This window comes from Strongylocentrotus purpuratus, unplaced genomic scaffold (genome assembly GCF_000002235.5).
Source record: "Strongylocentrotus purpuratus isolate Spur 01 unplaced genomic scaffold, Spur_5.0 spur5_scaffold_18, whole genome shotgun sequence".
Lineage (NCBI taxonomy): Eukaryota > Metazoa > Echinodermata > Echinoidea > Camarodonta > Strongylocentrotidae > Strongylocentrotus > Strongylocentrotus purpuratus.
The window spans coordinates 33556435-33574467 of record NW_022145603.1 but is presented as its reverse complement, the minus strand read 5'-3'; positions in this window follow the sequence as shown (position 1 = coordinate 33574467).

Genomic DNA, 18033 nt, shown 5'->3' with positions numbered 1-18033 from the left:
CCTATACCAAAAGATAAAATTCCAATGAAATATGTATAACCCATTAAAGATACAGGTTACAAATATCTATAATACTGACCTATACCCATGATACTGGAAGAACAGTTCCATAACAAAAGAACATCGTTATTTTGCAATTATAAACACGTGCGTGTTAACAATATAATAAGCGGGGGAAATATTAAGGAGGAAAAGAAGCAAGAAGAGGCGGAAGCAGTAGAATTTAGTATTCAGTTTAATATAAAACCACTCAACCGCATATTATGCTCCAGCCTCCTCTCCCCTCTTACCCTTTCACTCATTTAAATCCCACACTGGCGGAGGTGACACCCAAGCGCAGCAAGCCAGGTCGACAAGGAAGTCTCGACCACCCCCGTGCGCAAGGACTCGGGGAGTTCGTCCCAGTAACGAGGAAATGCGTTAATTGCAGAGCCGTGCATCCGTTGAGTCCGCGCCCGGAGATGAACGAACCTCACATCATCAGTTCGACGAGCATTCACCAATATGGCGCGCCCGACAGTGCCGCATTCAATAACACGGAACAAAGACTTAACAACATAAGAGATCAAGCAATATTTTCGGCGGGATTCAAGGGATTGCCAATTCAGAAGTTGGAGCCTATTCTCGTAAGACATTTGTTGGCGTCTTTGCCTAAGGGCAACTCTAGTAGCTCGACGTTGTATCGTTTCAATTTTATTCGAAAGTAATTTTGTGTGTAAATGCCAAACTGGTTGTCCATATTCAAGTATGGGTATAACAAGAGACTTAAAAATAGAAAAGATGGTGTGAGGAGCCAGTGACCTGGTGACTGATAAAACAAAGCCCAACATACGATTTACTTTTCGGGTGATATATTCTACGTGGTTATGCCATGTTAGTTTATTGTTCAGCATTATGCCGAGATATCTAAACTCTGTTACTGATTGAAGTAGGGTATTGTTAAGAGTATAATTTGGGATACCGGGCTGTTTGGAACACGTGATGCGCATTACTTTCGTCTTTTTTTCGTTAATGCGCATTTTATTAATTATACACCATTCATTGAGTTTGTCCAGGTCATTTTGGAGAATGTGCATATCTTGAACATTTGAGATGGGTCTATAGACTAATGTATCATCTGCAAAAAGTACACATGGCGATATGGTTTGGGTTAAAATGTCATCAATGAATAAATTAAATAGGGTGGGGCCCAACACACTCCCCTGGGGCACACCTGATAAAACAGGAAACCATGATGATAGTGCACCTCTGTGAATAACTCTTTGCTCCCTATTACACAAAAAAGACCTTATCCATTGCCATAATGATCCTGAAATAAAATACCTTGAATTAAGTTTTTGCAATAATACATCATGAGGCATTAAATCGAAAGCCTTTTGGAAATCGAGAAAAATCGCATCAATCTTTGGAGGGGATGGTACATCTAAGATACGTAGCCAACGGTTTGTAACGTTTAGCAATTGAGTGACGCACGATTTACCTTTAACAAAGCCATGTTGATTAGGGTTGAGTAAACAATATTCTGTTGTATGGTGTTGGATTTCGTTCGTTATTACTTTTTCAATGATTTTACACACTATGGATGTCAGTGCAATCGGTCTATAATTACTAGGTAAGGAGCTATCACCAGCTTTATGTATCGGGGAAATATTGGCCTGTTTCCAAGACATTGGCAATTGACCAAGAGACAAAGAAATATCAAATAACTTGCATAAAACGGGTGAAATTGGAACAGAACACATTTTCAAGAGGTTTGGGGTTATGTTATCCGGACCAGGTAATTTATCATTACGCAGGTTTCGTATCACCTTAGAGACATCACATGTAGAAATATTGACATTCTGTAAATATGGTACGAATGCACTGTGTTCCGACCTGGGTTCGGGAATATCATTACAAGTACTATTTGGAGTGAACATGGTACTGAAATAATTGGCAAACACCTGTGCGATCTTGCTCGGTTCATGTTCGGGTAATCCATTGTTGTCAATTGAAAGGGGAGCACGGTTTTTCCTCTTACTACGAACAAATGCAAAAAACCTTTTCCTATTATCGTCACTATCTGATAACAATTCATTCAAATATGAATAATACGACTTGTTTATCAATACTTTCACTTGGTTACGAAGTTCCCTATACGCCTGCCAACTATCGTTGGTATTCAACTGTTTCGATATCTTAAACATTCTATTTTTCTTACTGATCATTTTCTTAATGTCAAGTGTTATCCAGGGGCTTAAACGGTTATTGCGGCTTTTTTTGCGGGGAATACAATCACGAACCGCTGCATCAAAAATATCCATAAAACCATCCCAAGAATTATCAATATTATCAGTATCCATAAATAAATCCCAAGGAGCATAATACAGTATGTTATTGAAATGTTCTGTGTCAGCCTTGTTATATTGTAGATAGTCACGCAAAATTTGTTTTGGCGGAGACATCTTTTTCAACTTGACCTTAAAACAGATCGCATGGTGGTCGCTCGTTACTGGATTTGCTTGAGTGCACACATCCAAAACCAAATGCGGGCGATTAGTAAATAGAAGATCTATTATTGTCCCTGTGCCAGGATTGTCGGGTGATCGCCGGGTGACGTCATCGACCATCTAAGAGAGATCCATTGATGACGTAATGCGCTCAAGATGCTGGACGATTGGAAGTTGCTGATGGGCCCAGTTGACATTGAAGTCTCCCGTAAGGATGATGCCATGGTAGTCTGCTGATGCAACCTGTAGATCATCAACGGCCGTCTGGAGGTGATCCCAAAAATCGGCTGGGGCGTTGGGCGGTCGGTATATAATACAGAGAAGCCACTTGACATGAAAACGTGACGCAATATCAACACATAACATCTCTATGTCATCCTTCTCCAAATCTGCCCTTCGCTTCGGAGAAAGCTCTGGTATAATGGCAGCCAAAACTCCCCCACCCCTTCCGCTGGGTCGATCTCGCCGAAAGATTTGGTATCCGTCGAAACCTGCGTTTACGGTGTCTTGCTGTGTTAACCATGTTTCTGTGACGTTTATTATATCGTATGATGTTGACTGTAGAAAAGATTCGACTTCCTCCATCTTATTTCGAAGACTTCTCGCATTAAAAGTGATACCAGAAACTTGTTTCAAAGTTTGTCTGTTGTGTGTTTCATGATTGGAGGGACCTGGGTGTGGTTGAATGTCGCCATGAGACAAGATGTGGATATTGAAGGTTGCAGAGGAGTTGCTATAGTAACGGATGGGACAGTGTAGGTAATGAGTCCGGTGATGAGTACGACGTGCTGAATGTAATGAAACTGGATTTGAGTGTAAGTTTCCTGCAGCAAAGACAAGCAAGAGCAAGCATAGCGGCACCATGGTGACCAACATAGTTGGTAGTCTGTCGTTCATTATTATGCAAATGTCCCAGGTGTGTATACTGGAGCGATATGTTCGTACAGAATTCTACGGTAATGTACGTTGAATGTATGTATATAGATCTCTAAAGTTGTATGTAGACGAAATCGAGCACAGAAGACACAGAAAACGTCAAAAAATCACACGAAATTCAGTAAAAACTCACATGTATTTGAGAACTATCCAGTCTAAAGATGAAAAGTGAGGTGTTCACCGAAGATAAATAGTAAGACACAACAGGAACCGCATGAAAATCATGAAAATAACCGGAGCTCTCTCTCTCTCCCAACATCAAACATCAAAACGATCAACAAAAAAAACAAAAAAACAAAAACAAACAAAAAACAAAACAAATTTTTTTATTTTTTTATTGGCATAGGTAGATCACTGTGGTATTATAGAGCATAGCTATTCCACAAAACAAAAAAAAGTGGACAATTACGTCTTCCAAAATTTAGAACGACTCAAGGTCAATTTTTAATGTCTTTTGTGGGCAGAGAGTTTTGGAAAAGATTACCTTTTAATGTCAGATTAACAAGGTCTAGAAATAGGTTTGTTGAACAAATCATGAATGAAATATCAAAAATAATAATCTGCATATGTACTCAAATTATATTTTACATTATCAGTTTGCAAATTGTATTGTAGTCGGCAATTCATTATATTTGTTTTGTTACGTTTTCTAAACTGATTTGTACCAATATACTTTGTTTAGCTGTTAAGGGTTAGGCCCGACAAGCACATGTGCTTGCCCCTTTTACTAACCAATGGTTTCTCTTCTTGTTTATGTAGACACACTGAATGAAATGTATTACTGTATTGCTGTTGGTAAATAAATCAAATAAATCAAGTAAAGGGCTACAAGGAGCCATCTAGAACTCAAAGATCGTGAGGTTAAGTTTATCATCGCCCTTAGAACAAATTAAATGCATTCCCATATCAATTCACTAATACGGGGTGTCTCCTCGGATAAAATAACTTGAAAATAATTTTAAGGCAAGTACCACAACTATTTAACAATGTAAATTAATGAACATCCATGCCGGGTAATCCTAGATCAAACCTAGAACGAAACAACCAATATGACTTATAGGTTATTGTCATTTACTGGCACTCACTATTTAACCTGCCACATCCGATAGGTAATCCGCCAATTAATAAATTCAACGCTATTTAATACATTTCATTCAATTAAATTGTTACTTGATAGACACGATATTTTGAGGAAAATAGAAAAAACTCACGGGTTGGTTCAGGAATGACGTCACAATGATCGCCCTCGTATTGACCATGGCAGGCACATTGGTATGGTCCTGATCCTTCATAGCTACAATCACCATTGATACACGGATCACGAACCTCACAAGGGTCTGTAGATATTAAATCCAGAGAAAGGGAGAGAGAAGAAAAAACATTAACGTTGGCCTATAAAGCAGAAGTGAGGGATGAGGGAGTGGGGAGCTACATCCCCCCTCCCACATCCCCAAGAATCAAGAAACACCCAAGATTCGGTCAAACATCAGCTCCCCATCGGGTAGCGGTAAGCAATAAGGGAATCACATTGGCTGTAAAGGGTTAAAGGTGAAGTTGAGTTCTGGTCATGCGATTGCATTGTGAAAGAAACGGTGTGGAATCGACCAGAAAAGGTTGATCATCTAGCATATACGAATTTGTGTGTATTGCAAGGTTCTGGAATCATCAAAATGATAAGAAATTTGGCCAAGTCTTGGTAAAGTTACAAACACTGTACACAAAAAGATGTATATGGGACTACACGAACACGTGGCGTAAAAATCCTACCCCCCCCCCCCCGAGTTTTACGATGTTACATGACATATTTAGAATATAAAGGCATTTGAAGAGCCATGCTTTTCAGGGAACAAGTCTTATCTGATGTTCTTCCACACTTGCATAATAAGAATGATAACGCTCACAAATTATTTTTCACCTCTTCCCAGAACTCAACCTTCTCTTTAAACCTCCATGACAAACCACTAAATGACCTTTTATGAAAGAAAATACTGGTATTCATAGCTGATGATAACTTCTGGAACTGTCTTCATCTTTCACCATGGAGATATTGGTGAAGTAAGAACGAACATTTCACAAATATCAAATTGGTTTATTAACATGATGATAGTGCCTATTATCATGATTATTTGTTGGTTAATTTGCGCTGATTTACTAAATTTATGTATGCATGAGGTAGTAGTAAAAAATAAAATATCAGTATCAATAATATCAATAGAAATATTAATGATAGCATAAGTAGATATCCATGTACAGATAAATGTACAAAGCCTGGTCGCAATGGTATACTTACTTTGTACAGTAAACAGAAAAGTACAGGGGGCAATATTTCCAGAAGAATCTTTAGCTTCACATGTGATGCTAGTGTCTCCGAGATGAGAGAGATCTATGGATGTGTGAGAGCAGTTAACGGACGGATCGGGATCTAAGTTGTCTGACACAGATGGGATGAAAGCATTGATAGCAATTTGACGTTGATCCGCGATGGCTGTTTGGACATGGCATTCCCACATAGGAGGCTCCCTGTCTGCGAAAAAACAAGAAGACAAACTACAACGATGGGAGTTATAGTGTACGTAGCAAAAATCCTAAATTAATATGAAGTTCAACTGCCTTGTTTTGCTTACTTATTTAGTACATGAACGAACCCACAAGATTAAAAGTTGTATCATACTAAGGAGGATATTAGCTGGTATCTATTTGATCATACCTTGCACTGTAACCACGAACACACACGTCCCAACGTTTCCTGATTCATCCGTAGCATGACAGGTAACATTGGTATCTCCAAACTGGAAGACATCACTGGATGTATGAGAGCAGATCACAGACGGACTACGATCAGTATTGTCTGATGCATTAGGGTTGATGGTGATGTGGGAAGATGTACGTAGACCTTGGTCCGTGGCGGAAGTTACGTCAGGGCAGGCCAAACAGGGAGGGTCGCCATCTAGGAATATTGATTTTGGGATAAGAAAACATAAAGTGAGTGGTGGCCTAATACATGGTTTACAAAATAACCACAAGAAAATGATCATGTTTAATGTATTTTAATTTGAAAGTAAAACGACCCCTGCCACATATCCTCTTACACTATGGCCGTGTGTTCTTGCATCACTTAATTACCGGTGTAATACCCTCCCCGTACTATAATACTAGTGGCTCCTCTCAATGGCTGAACCATCCAACACCACTGAAATGGAGAACTTGGGGGGGGGGCTGGCAATATAGTGTTACTAATACTGGATCTTACACTTTCTTGACCAATTACAGACCCCAACATTGCAAACCAAAAAAACAACAATAGAATTAATAAACCGATTATGGGTTATAAAGTTAAATACATTCAACAACATATTTTGCAAATAAAAATATAAATTAACTGAACTGTAAACTTGCAGCACTGGCTACTACGATTCAGGAATTGTCATGCACATGAAACGGAGTTCGGGCATTGGGAAAGTATACTAGATTTTCTTGTTATAACAAAGTTTAACTATAATATTCTTCAATTCCTGAAATACTCTATTAAAACACGAGTGTCAACTGAATTGCTGAAATAATTTTATGATAATATTGTGGTTATTCTTCCGTTTTGATACGTACCTTTGACGTTGACCGTGAAATCGCATGTCTCGTAGTTTCCCAGATCATCTCGTGCAGCACAGGCAACCCAAGTGATTCCGTAGTCAAATACATCGTCCGAAGTATACGTACAACCCACAGAGACGTTATGATTGTCAACGGAACCATTCACGCGTGGGGTGATGATGACAGTAGATGATGTAGTGAGACCTTTATCCGTGGTCGAAGTTAGGTTTCCACATTGTAGCTCGAATGTTCCTTCATCTTCATATTCAATTTAAGATTAAAACATTTAAATTACAGTCTACTGATTAGTTTGATAACAGATGTTATGAGCTCTATTCATACTGCACACATACACTAGGATTATGAAAGAAAAACAATTGTTATTCCTTAAGAGAGCAGTATGTATGTCTCCTGTATTAGTTGGCAAATGTGACCTCTTTCCGCCCCCCCCCCCCCCTCCCCTCGCCCCCAACGTCATGTTCTTGCTGCAATCTTTGATATATATACATCACAATTGTATGGCTCAACGAGACAGGTACCCCTATATATTTCCGCTTCTAACTGTTGATTTTCGTGAAATCAAAGCTCCTTTATGGTCAATTTGTTAAAAGGTGAGGCGTTGAGCGGGTATCTCGCTAACAGTTACGCGACTTTTTTTAAATACTTACCATCCCCGGAACTGTCTCCATTTTTCACCATGGAGATATTGGTTAGGTGACAACAAACATTTCACAAATATCAAATTGGTTTATTATCATGATGATAGTGCCTATTATCATGATTATTTATTGGTTAATTTGCGCTGATTTACTGAATGTATGTACGCATGAGGTAATAATAAAAATAAAAATATCAGTATCAATAATAGCAATAACTAGATGGAACTTCGACTGCGCTCAGTCGAAAATGATGCCTCCGCCATAGAGCAATTTTACAAACCAAAACATGTCTAGCATGTCCCTGCTGTCAGCAAGTCTTGCATCTGATCATCATCAAGTAGTTGAAATCTTGGGAGAGTTTCTTCAGCCATTTTTGCCTTCAGTTTTAAATTACCGACCAATTCTTCGCACACGTACGGTATCCTCGATCACTCAAACCATTTTTTTAAACATGTGAACCTATGGGTATTTCACCAAGACTGAACTATTTCCCGGTAACCATGGTAACTGGAATTTTGCCGGGATTTTAGAACTATTACATGGGTTTGGAATTTTATCGGGAATTTTACAGGAATAGTTAAAGTTTATGAATGCAATTTAGACCAATCAGATGGCTGGATTCCTTAAGTGAAGTATATAAATTTTTCTATTCATACCAAAACATATTAACTAAACTGTAAACTTAAAGAATTAAAGGTCATTGTTGAAAAACACAGTAACTGATAATGGTGATCAAACGATACCAGGCACTATTTCAATTTGAAATGCCCCCATTAAAATCTGATAGGTGCCCTTTTCCTTCAACAGATTCCTCATATCTGATCTCATAAGTGCTTTTTTCATCTCTGTTGAGTGTTGTTTTTCATGTGCAAAAAGTGCCATTTTTACTGATAATTTCCCTTTTTACATGGACACAAGCACCTTTTCTTTTCTAATAACTGTTCTTTTCCTTTTGATAAGTGCCCACTTTTCCTCTCTCCATAACATGTACCCCTAATTCAAGGCGACTAACAGCCCCTTTTTTCTATAATTTTCCAGAGAATTCGCTCGCTATGCTCGCTCGCATTTATAGATTTTATAATTATGTTGTTGATAAAAGAACTATTCAGTCTTTCTTTATTAGATTGTGCTTAATACTTATCAGGGTTTGTTTTTTGTCTTCTTTATAAGATGCAATTTTTCGCAGTGGGACCTCACAAATCTTTATTTTTTTTGCTCCATCGATTCGCTCGCTCGAAAAAACATTCAGACCATCTATAACTGCAAAGTATGTTGCTTATCTTGTACCACGTAAAGAAGGAAACACATATTGATGTAATCCCTGGTATTGTAATCACAATTATGATGATGTAGGGGTATATACCAATGTTTTCCCTTTGTAGGTGCCCCTTTTTTATCCAGAAAGTGCTCTTTTTCATTGGTCCCCCGCCCCCTACTTTGGAAGGCGCACCCCGCCACTCCTGCATTATGCTACTTGGTGGTGATGCGGATTTTGTTCTGACCCCAAAAAAGTTTTAGCTCATTGCGCCACTGATTGACATGTTAACACAATGGACATTCCTGACATACAGTGCACGTCATTCCAGCCGCTGCCCCATCCAGTATTGGAAACGCCCCAATTTCAAAAAATAAAATGGAAGCTCTTATCACCAATCATGTGAAAGAATATGTTTTGACTAATACATGATGATAACAATTTTGCCGGGAAACCGCCTACTAATTGATATATTTTGTAAATTAGTTTAGCTACATGGTCTATAAGAGATAAACACACGTGTCGCGCACGTGGGCGTAGTCCCATATATATCTTTCTGTGTACATGCAGTGCTTGTAACTTTATGAAGACTGGGCCAAATTTCTTATCATTTTGATGATTCCAGAACCTTGCAGTTCACACCAATACTTATATGCTAGATGATCAACCTTTTCTGATCGATTCCACAACGTTTCTTTCACAATGCAATCACATGACCATTACTGGTCTTTACCTTTAAACCTGCGATAAAGTAATACATGAAAACGTCTGCGAGATAAGACAACTACCCGTCAGATATTGCTCGGGAAAGCGGTAAGAGCTTTAGATCGCGTCACGTATGGTTTCACCGGGGTCTAGACAACTCGCCCCAAGACAACTCGACACAATACCCTGGATATCTCGCCACAATACACTGGACATCTCGCAACAATACCTTGGACAACTTGCCACGGTCGAGTTGTTCAGGGTATTGGGGCGATATACCCAGGGTATTGTGTCGAGTTGTCAAAGGGCGAGCTGTCTTTGTGGCGAGTTGTATATGCATGTAGAAGTCAGTGTATGGTGTGCGCAACGTGCGCAGTTCTGATGTCATCGCATTCGAGGAGGGAATCATGCTGCCTTCTCTCTTCTCTTCTCTCTGTAAAAGAAGGAGATTATTAAATTGAAACTCTTAAATATTGTAAAATGTAAGACAAATATAACATAACCTATGTTATGTTGTATTTGTCGAGTATTTTACATATTTAAGAGTAAAAAAAATTATACCGTGCCTACCACATGCATACAGTGCTAGAGCCTTAGTAGAGGTCCATACGCATTAGCATGGACTCTCTATGCTTTGCTGGAGTGCTCCGATTATAAACAACAGCACCTCCTGATCTTCATGCTTATTTTGAGCCGCACATAGTATTAATATGTAGTGAGATTTTTGCTTGCACCTTCATCTGGGCACTTTAAGTTAAGCACAAGAACGATAATATGCCAACGACAGTCGAACTGGAAGAAGAAGAAGAAATAGAAATGGTTTACCAATTACGATACAACTACCATTAAAACTAATAAGCCATGGATTTATACTATGCTTACGTGTACTCCGGCTCCTAGTTGTACTGTCATAGTCCTCTGTTTCCGAATCTATATTTGATACACGTCCATTGATATGTGGGAGAAGAATGATGGACAATATCAATCGAAACGAGACAATTTCCCAATTGGCCATTGTCGGAGTGTAAGGAGAGCGAGATAGAGGATATGCTGTATGTAGTGATCCGGCTGGGAGCATTGTGTCACATTCAGGGCCAGGGTCGAAGGGTTTTCCCCACGTCACATTGAACACTATACAAACAGAAACATGTCTCCACACTCCCTACAATACATCATAATAGGGACTTTTCGTTTTGCGTGGACTGATACGTGTGACGTCCATTCAAGGCAGTGCATTAAAAGGACGTCGATCGTAGCAATCCGCGTTGTCTTTGTGCAAATCTAAAGGTCCCTCATAACTAGTTGCGTACGTACCCTATGGCCTTGAAGGCTTGATGTACAGTGCGTCCCAGAAAAAAGGAAACCGAGAATTATCGATGTTCTATCATAACTTAATCACAACTATAATTAATGAATGATACATATTTGGAAAGCTTAGAGTCTTCTCTTTCGTGTGATGCTACTCAGATGATGCATATTCACGCATGAGTGATTAAAAGCAATTTGAAGGAAGGAAACCAAACAGACATTTGGCGGGCGGTATCTGAATTTCGAAGAAAAATGCACATTTCTAAAAATTTGAGTTTCCGCCCTTTCTTATGACACCTCAATCAGGAAAAATGAGCGATGAATGACAAAGTTATGTTTGTTTAAAGTAGTGCTTGCATTTCATAATTTTATTAAACGAATTCGTTTTCACTGGCTGCCCGCCGTATCAATAAACGAAATTAACAAAAGACTTAACTCCGTTTCGTTGGCAATCAGCCGTAGACGAGAGTCTTCATGCATTGCTGATTGTCAACGAAACGGAGTTAAGTCTTTTGTCAAATCTGCTTTTTGCTACGGCAGGCACTCAGTGAAAACGAATTCGTTTGTTAAAATTATGAAAATGTAAGGGCTACTTTAAACAAACATAACTTTGTTATTCCTCGCTCATTTTTCCTAATTGAGGTGTCATATGAAAGGGCAGAAACTCAACTTTCTATAAATGTGCATTTTCTTCGAAATTCAGATACTGCCCGCCAAATGTCTTTCCAAATATGTATCATTCATTAATTATGGTTGTGATTAGGTTATGATAAAACATCGATACTTCTCGGTTTCGTTTTTTCTGGGACGCACTGTATACTAACTATGAGTATGAGAGCCATCTACAAAAAGCATATATTTCGACGAAAAAATCTTTTTCTGTCCCTTCTCTCTCAGGCTCTCTCTCTCCATTCCTTTGTTTCTAATAAACGGCACCATTCAAGTGCTGCATGTGGATCATCATCATCAGCTATGTACGTTTTTTCTAAAACACGATCTGCAAGGATTTTAAAAATAAATGTGTTTGGTGAAAGAATGCACAGGTCAGGTTTTGTGTAATTGTACACGTCGTGTATTTCAATATTAATAAACAATTTAAATGAAATTTGTGAGGCTCGAGCCCAATCATTAACTCTTGGGGGAGGGGCTTTAAACAACTACCATTTTCACATGCAGACATCATTCTTTCACCTTGAAACAGTCGTGTTTAGAATATTGAGCTTTCCCTTTTATGTTTCTGAATTTATGTACTGACCAGATTATAAACACAGCCTTCATAAAGCTTGGTTGTAGTTAAATAGCAGTTAGTATCATGGATTACACCTCCCTGTTTGGCCTGGATAGGAGAGAGAGAGAAGAGAGAGAGAGAGAGAGAGAGACAGAGACAGAGACAGAGAGTGAGAGACAGACATAGAGACAGACAGAGAGACAGAGAGAGAGAGGAAATGAGAGAAGAGAGAGAAATGAGGGAGATGAGAGAGAAAATAGGAGAGAGATAAGGATAGCAAAGGAGAGAGAGAGAGAGAAGGAGATCGAGAAAATTGAGATAGAAATGAGGGAGATGAGAGAGAGATAAGGATAGCGAAAGAGAGAGAGGGGGGGGGGGATATAAAGTGAGAGATATAAAGACAGAGAGAAAGAGAGTAGAGAGAGAAACAAAGAAGTAGAGAGAGAAACAAAGAAGTAGAGAGAAGCTGAGAGAGAGAGAGAAAAAAAAGGGGGGAAAGCGAGAGAAGAGGATAGAGAGAAAGGGAGGGAAGGAGAAGAGAGAGAGAGAGAGAGAGAATACAAAGTAAAAGATAGAAAGACAGAGAGAAAGAGAGTAGAGAGATAAACAAAGAAGTGGTGAAGTGGAGAGAGAGAGAGAGGGGGGAATGAAGGAGAAAGAGACAGAGAGAGGAGGATAGAGAGTAAAAGAGGGAAGGAGATGAGAGAGAGAGAAAGAGAGAGAGAGTGAGAAAGGGGATAGAGAGAGAGAGAGAGGGGGGGAGAAAAAAAGAGGGGGAAACCGAGGAGAGATAGAAAAAAAGAAAAAAGAATACTATTAAAGCAAGAACAACATTTGTGATGGAATTCGTGACGAAATATGCAACAAGTCGCATATTCTGTCGCGAATAATTCATGATGAAATTCGCGACGAAATATGCGACGTAAAACATGGTCTAAACGTGTAACACGGTGAAAATGAGTCGCTATATGTGGACGCAAAGTCTATACAGTGCGTTAGCATTACATCTATATCTAGATGTTTGCCGCTCGCTTGAGCTAACTATATAGTAATAGAGGAAGCAGCATACATGTAACTAATCAATATATTCGGGGGAGGCACCAACAAAAAAGGGCACTTTATGGAAAACGGGGCACCTACAAAGAGAAACTCAAAGCAAAAATATACGTTTTGTATAAACCCCTACTTTGTGATTACATTATCAGAGTTGATTTCAATATATTTGTCTCTCTTTACATGCATGGTCTAAGATGTAGTGCTTATAATCATCATAATATTTTGCAGTTCAGTAAGAGGGTCTAAATATTGCAATCTGAATAAAAATACATCTTATAATGAAGAAAAAAACAATCCTGATGGGGTCTTAAGCACAATCTAATTATGCAGAACTGAAATTATCTTTAATAAGTGACATAATCATATTAACTATAAATACGAGCGAGCGTAGTCATGGGGAGATAATCAATTCTCAATCTACATTTGCTGTACCGAAGTTAAAAAAACAATTGTGTATACTGGTCCGTCTTTTTGGAACAATCTTCATCCTGATTTACTTCACTCTTCTTCTATTCATCAATTTAAATATAAACTCAAGTTACATTTGTTGAATGCATACAATAATAATGATGACTAGACATTTTATGTATAATGTTCTTTTTTCTTATAACGTGTACCGTTTTACAATTCATTTTACAATTCATTTGCGATTTTAGGCGTTCTTTTGCCTGTGTGACATAAGTTAAATTTTTTTCAGGAAAGGAATGAATAATTCATGATTTCTATTGTTCGGTTATTGTAAAGGTTCAGGTGGTGCAAACATGTGTGGTAGAGATAGGTGCATACTCTGCTATTTATTGGCTCGTTACTCCTCTTCGTTTTAATGTATTTCTTTTTCTTTCTTTTTTCTGTATTGTATTGTATTGAACTCGCAAACAATTATTTGTCAAATTACTGCCGTCTTAATTTTAATTGTGTACCTCTCGCTACAGTAAACATTTTCTGTCCCTGTTATTTTTCAAGTCTCCCAGGAACCTATTCTTTACAAGCTCTGCTTTTCTATAGGTTCCTGCACATTTCACAGCCGTACTTTTGTCTGGGTTTCCTTTAAATGATATAAGTTGTCAAACAAATGTGATGATTACCTTGTCAATTAATATAATCATTTTTTTTAAATTATGAAACAATATGTATTTTATGTACATTTTGTTATCTGTATTATTTCTGCATGTGAAATGTGAAATCAATAAACTCAAACAATTTATATTTAATTGTTTAAATGACTGAAATTATCTTCCATGGCCAATGTCACAGTTGTCTCCTGTTCCTCTACCCCTTCAACTTTCCCACCTCCTCTCTTTATCTCACTCTTCTTAATCCTCTTTTCCCTCTTTCTCCTCCTGCTTTTGTTTCTTCTAATTGTTCTCCTTTTTTATAGTCTGGTTGAAACATTTTAACCTTTTCTTTAGAGTAGCTATTACCTAGAGTAAATTTTAATTCGTACAATTTTTAAAATAAGTATTTATTTTCTACATAACTTCGCCTCTATCATTAGTAGTTTGTTAATGTGTAATGCTTGAATTTTTATCTTTATGATAATTGTTACTATTCGCACAACCCTCTGTATATCATCTTTCTATCCACACTTGAATCTTCGTCTTCCTCCTTCTTCCCTTCTACTGTTTCTCTTCTTCTCCCTCTTCATCCTCTTCTTAATCTTACCATCCTCCTTCTATGCTTTCTTTACTCTACACCACCATCATGTTCTTCTTCACTTTTCTTTATGTCCTTTTTATATAAAAACGAGTTAGGGAGATCAAATAATAATAAGAAATAAGAATTTTAAAGTTAAATATTATTTTTAACAATTTACTCATTCAAGTTCAGTTCATTAAATTTGATGTCTTTTAATACGAATGTCTGTATATTGTATTTTACATTTGTAAAACATTGCCCAATTCGGCCTTGTAGGCCGCGATGCATTGTTGTTCTTTTATTCTCAATAAAACCATTATCAATTCAATTCAATTCAATAGAAAAAGGTTGCTCTTAGTCGCTCTGAAATACAGGGAAGTGACGTTATGGGGAAAAGGAAAAGGAAAAGGGAGCACTTATCAGAATGGAAAAGGAGCATGTGTCGGTTGTGAAAATGGGGCACTCGTCGGCTCTTTCCTGAAAAAGGACACTCACCACAGATGAAAAGGGGTACTAATGAGAATGGAAAAAGGCATTTGTTGAAGGAAAAGGGGCATCTGTCAAATTGTTTTAGGGGCATTTATCGGAGATTTTAAAAAAGTTCATTAATGAAAAGGGGGTCTCTTTTAAAAACTTAAAGGGCATTTTTCTTACGTAAAAATGGGAACTTTTGGGATACTCGAGAACAATGCTCCCCCAGGGAACCCCACCTCTGAATATATTAATGAGCACATGCACGAATGAATGAAAAATAAAAGATGAAACAAGAGTCTATGATTGATGATCGATTGATTTGTCACAAAATTTATTTTAGGTTCACTTTTTCGTCACAAAAGTTTTTCATTCCCTCATGCAATAGTTTGTTTTTTTCTCTTTTTCCTATCATCATGTATGCATGAGATCAGTGGGTGCTGGGGTTCCTGCAGTACCCCAGTTAACGATTTTTTTTTATTCAACAGGTGCAATAACTCATAGAAATTGTTGTAAACCTTCAAATAATGAATTATCATCGACCCCCTCTCTTCATTTTTTGTCAGCTTGTGTCAGAACCGATAAGTAGACCTACGTTTTGTTAAGAGTTGTCAAGAGACGAGAACCATTTTCTCTTCTTTTTTCATTCTTTACCGGCGGGCACGTATACGTCTCAGGAATGTGTTTTTCTACGTTTTTCCTCCTTTGCTTGTTTAATAGCATCCTCACACCCTCTCTAAAATCATTCCTCGAGCTCTGTTTATCATTCCTATATAGCAAACGATTAGTTATCAGTATATCACCCTGCATACCCAGTGATATAATGATAACTATATAAAGAACACAATTAATAGGGAATTGAAGGGGATGGGCCATTTGCATTTCGTTTCATTTGTCTCTCTTTTTCATATTTTACAAGTGATTTATGACTCTTTTATGAGCTGTATCCAAAACCAAACAACATCTAATCAACATGAAATCTTTTTTTTTTAAATTACACATGTACGAGTAAGGTTAACGAAGAGAAATGTTAAGATTATAGAAAAAGCAAGATAAAGAGAAGGAAATAGAATTAGAAGAAGAAAAGAGGAACCAAATAAACAAAGAAATTGGTATAGAAAAGATGTGATAAAGGAAAAGAATTTTAGACATGGAATCACTGTTATCTTGCTCCTTTCACTTTTTCCCTAGTCTTTCTCTAATTTGTTTTTTCTTTCTTTCATCTTGGTTTCTTTTCTCCCATATTCCATATTTCTTCCATTCAGTTATTTATTTATTTATATTTTTTCCAATTTATTTTCTTGCTTACTTTTCGGCATATTTTCATCACCAAATAGAAAGTAACATGTGCTAGATGTAAACAGAAACGTTTATATCTTCCAATTCCACTGGCAGAACAGAACCCGCCTGATTTCCGTGGAAGGTGACGGTTTTGTGCCGGTGAAGCGAACAGCGATTAACATGGTGAAGTCCCGATGCGTCGCGTTAATCTGCGTTTTTGTTCACTTGAATCTCTCTTTTTACACAAATATCGCTCTTAATTGACGATGATTTGTGTATGGGATAAAAGATGGATCCTAAAACTACTTATATGCTCTTTCGCAGGGGCGGCGTTTTCTTTTCATGACAGAGGGAGGGACGAAATGCGAGGGACGAGGGAGCAGTGGCGTAATGAGCAAAAATGTTTTTGGGGCAGAACAAAATCAAAATCACCACTACTCTTACATGTTACGCAGGCCCTTGAAACGTTTTTAAATGGGGGGGGGGGGTAAAGTATTTACGATCAGGTAGAGAACATTTTTGTTATTTTATTTGTCTAAACGCTGCACTATTGGGCCCTCCAGAGCCTAAAAGTGTGTTGCAGTCTTTAGTCAGTATTTGCTATGCATTTTTTTTTTTGCACTTTTTCAAATTTTGAGGGGGGACGACCCCCCCCCCCCCCCCCTATAAAAATTGGTCTCAATTAAGCTGATTTCATTATACTCTACTCTGGCGTAAATTCGGCGAAACATACAAACTATAGCTAGCTCGAGCGAGCAGCATTGTGTAATTACAACGCTCTGTGCATGCGCCCACAGTGACTAATTTTTCAGGAGCTTAGGCACTGTGTATGCTTAGAATATTTCGTCGCGAATTTCGTCGAGGATTATTGTCGATGTCCCTTCTGGGTCACCATACTATGTGCATCTGGCTCGATTTTTAGTTATTTGGTACTGGAAGACTTCCATGGTTAAAAGTGATCTTTTTTTTAGAAAAAAGCTTTTTAAGCAACGATTGCTGAGTAATATCGACACTCATACGCCATTGCTGCTCTTTAATACTACTATGACAAGCAGTACCAAATTAATATATTTCCGGACTCATGACAAATTCGTTCATTCGTTCATTGCACTCTGTTGAGTCCACTGTTCGCAGGAATTAAACAGAGAGAGAGATAGAAGTGAAATTCTCACCATTAACGACGATGTATCATTATTAATCTGAATTATTCATCGTCTCTACAACGCTATTTGAAAAACAAAATGTCAGTCTAAATGTCATGCTTCCTGGGAGAAGATTTTTAATTGTTTTTAAGATATTTCTTGCTTGGACCCAGTAGATCCCGCTGTTTCTTCCGACCAAAAAATAGCAAGATATAGATCTAAAGGGGAAAGACTCAAAAAGAGAAGAAAAAACAATGTGCAGAGTATGACAGAAGAAGAT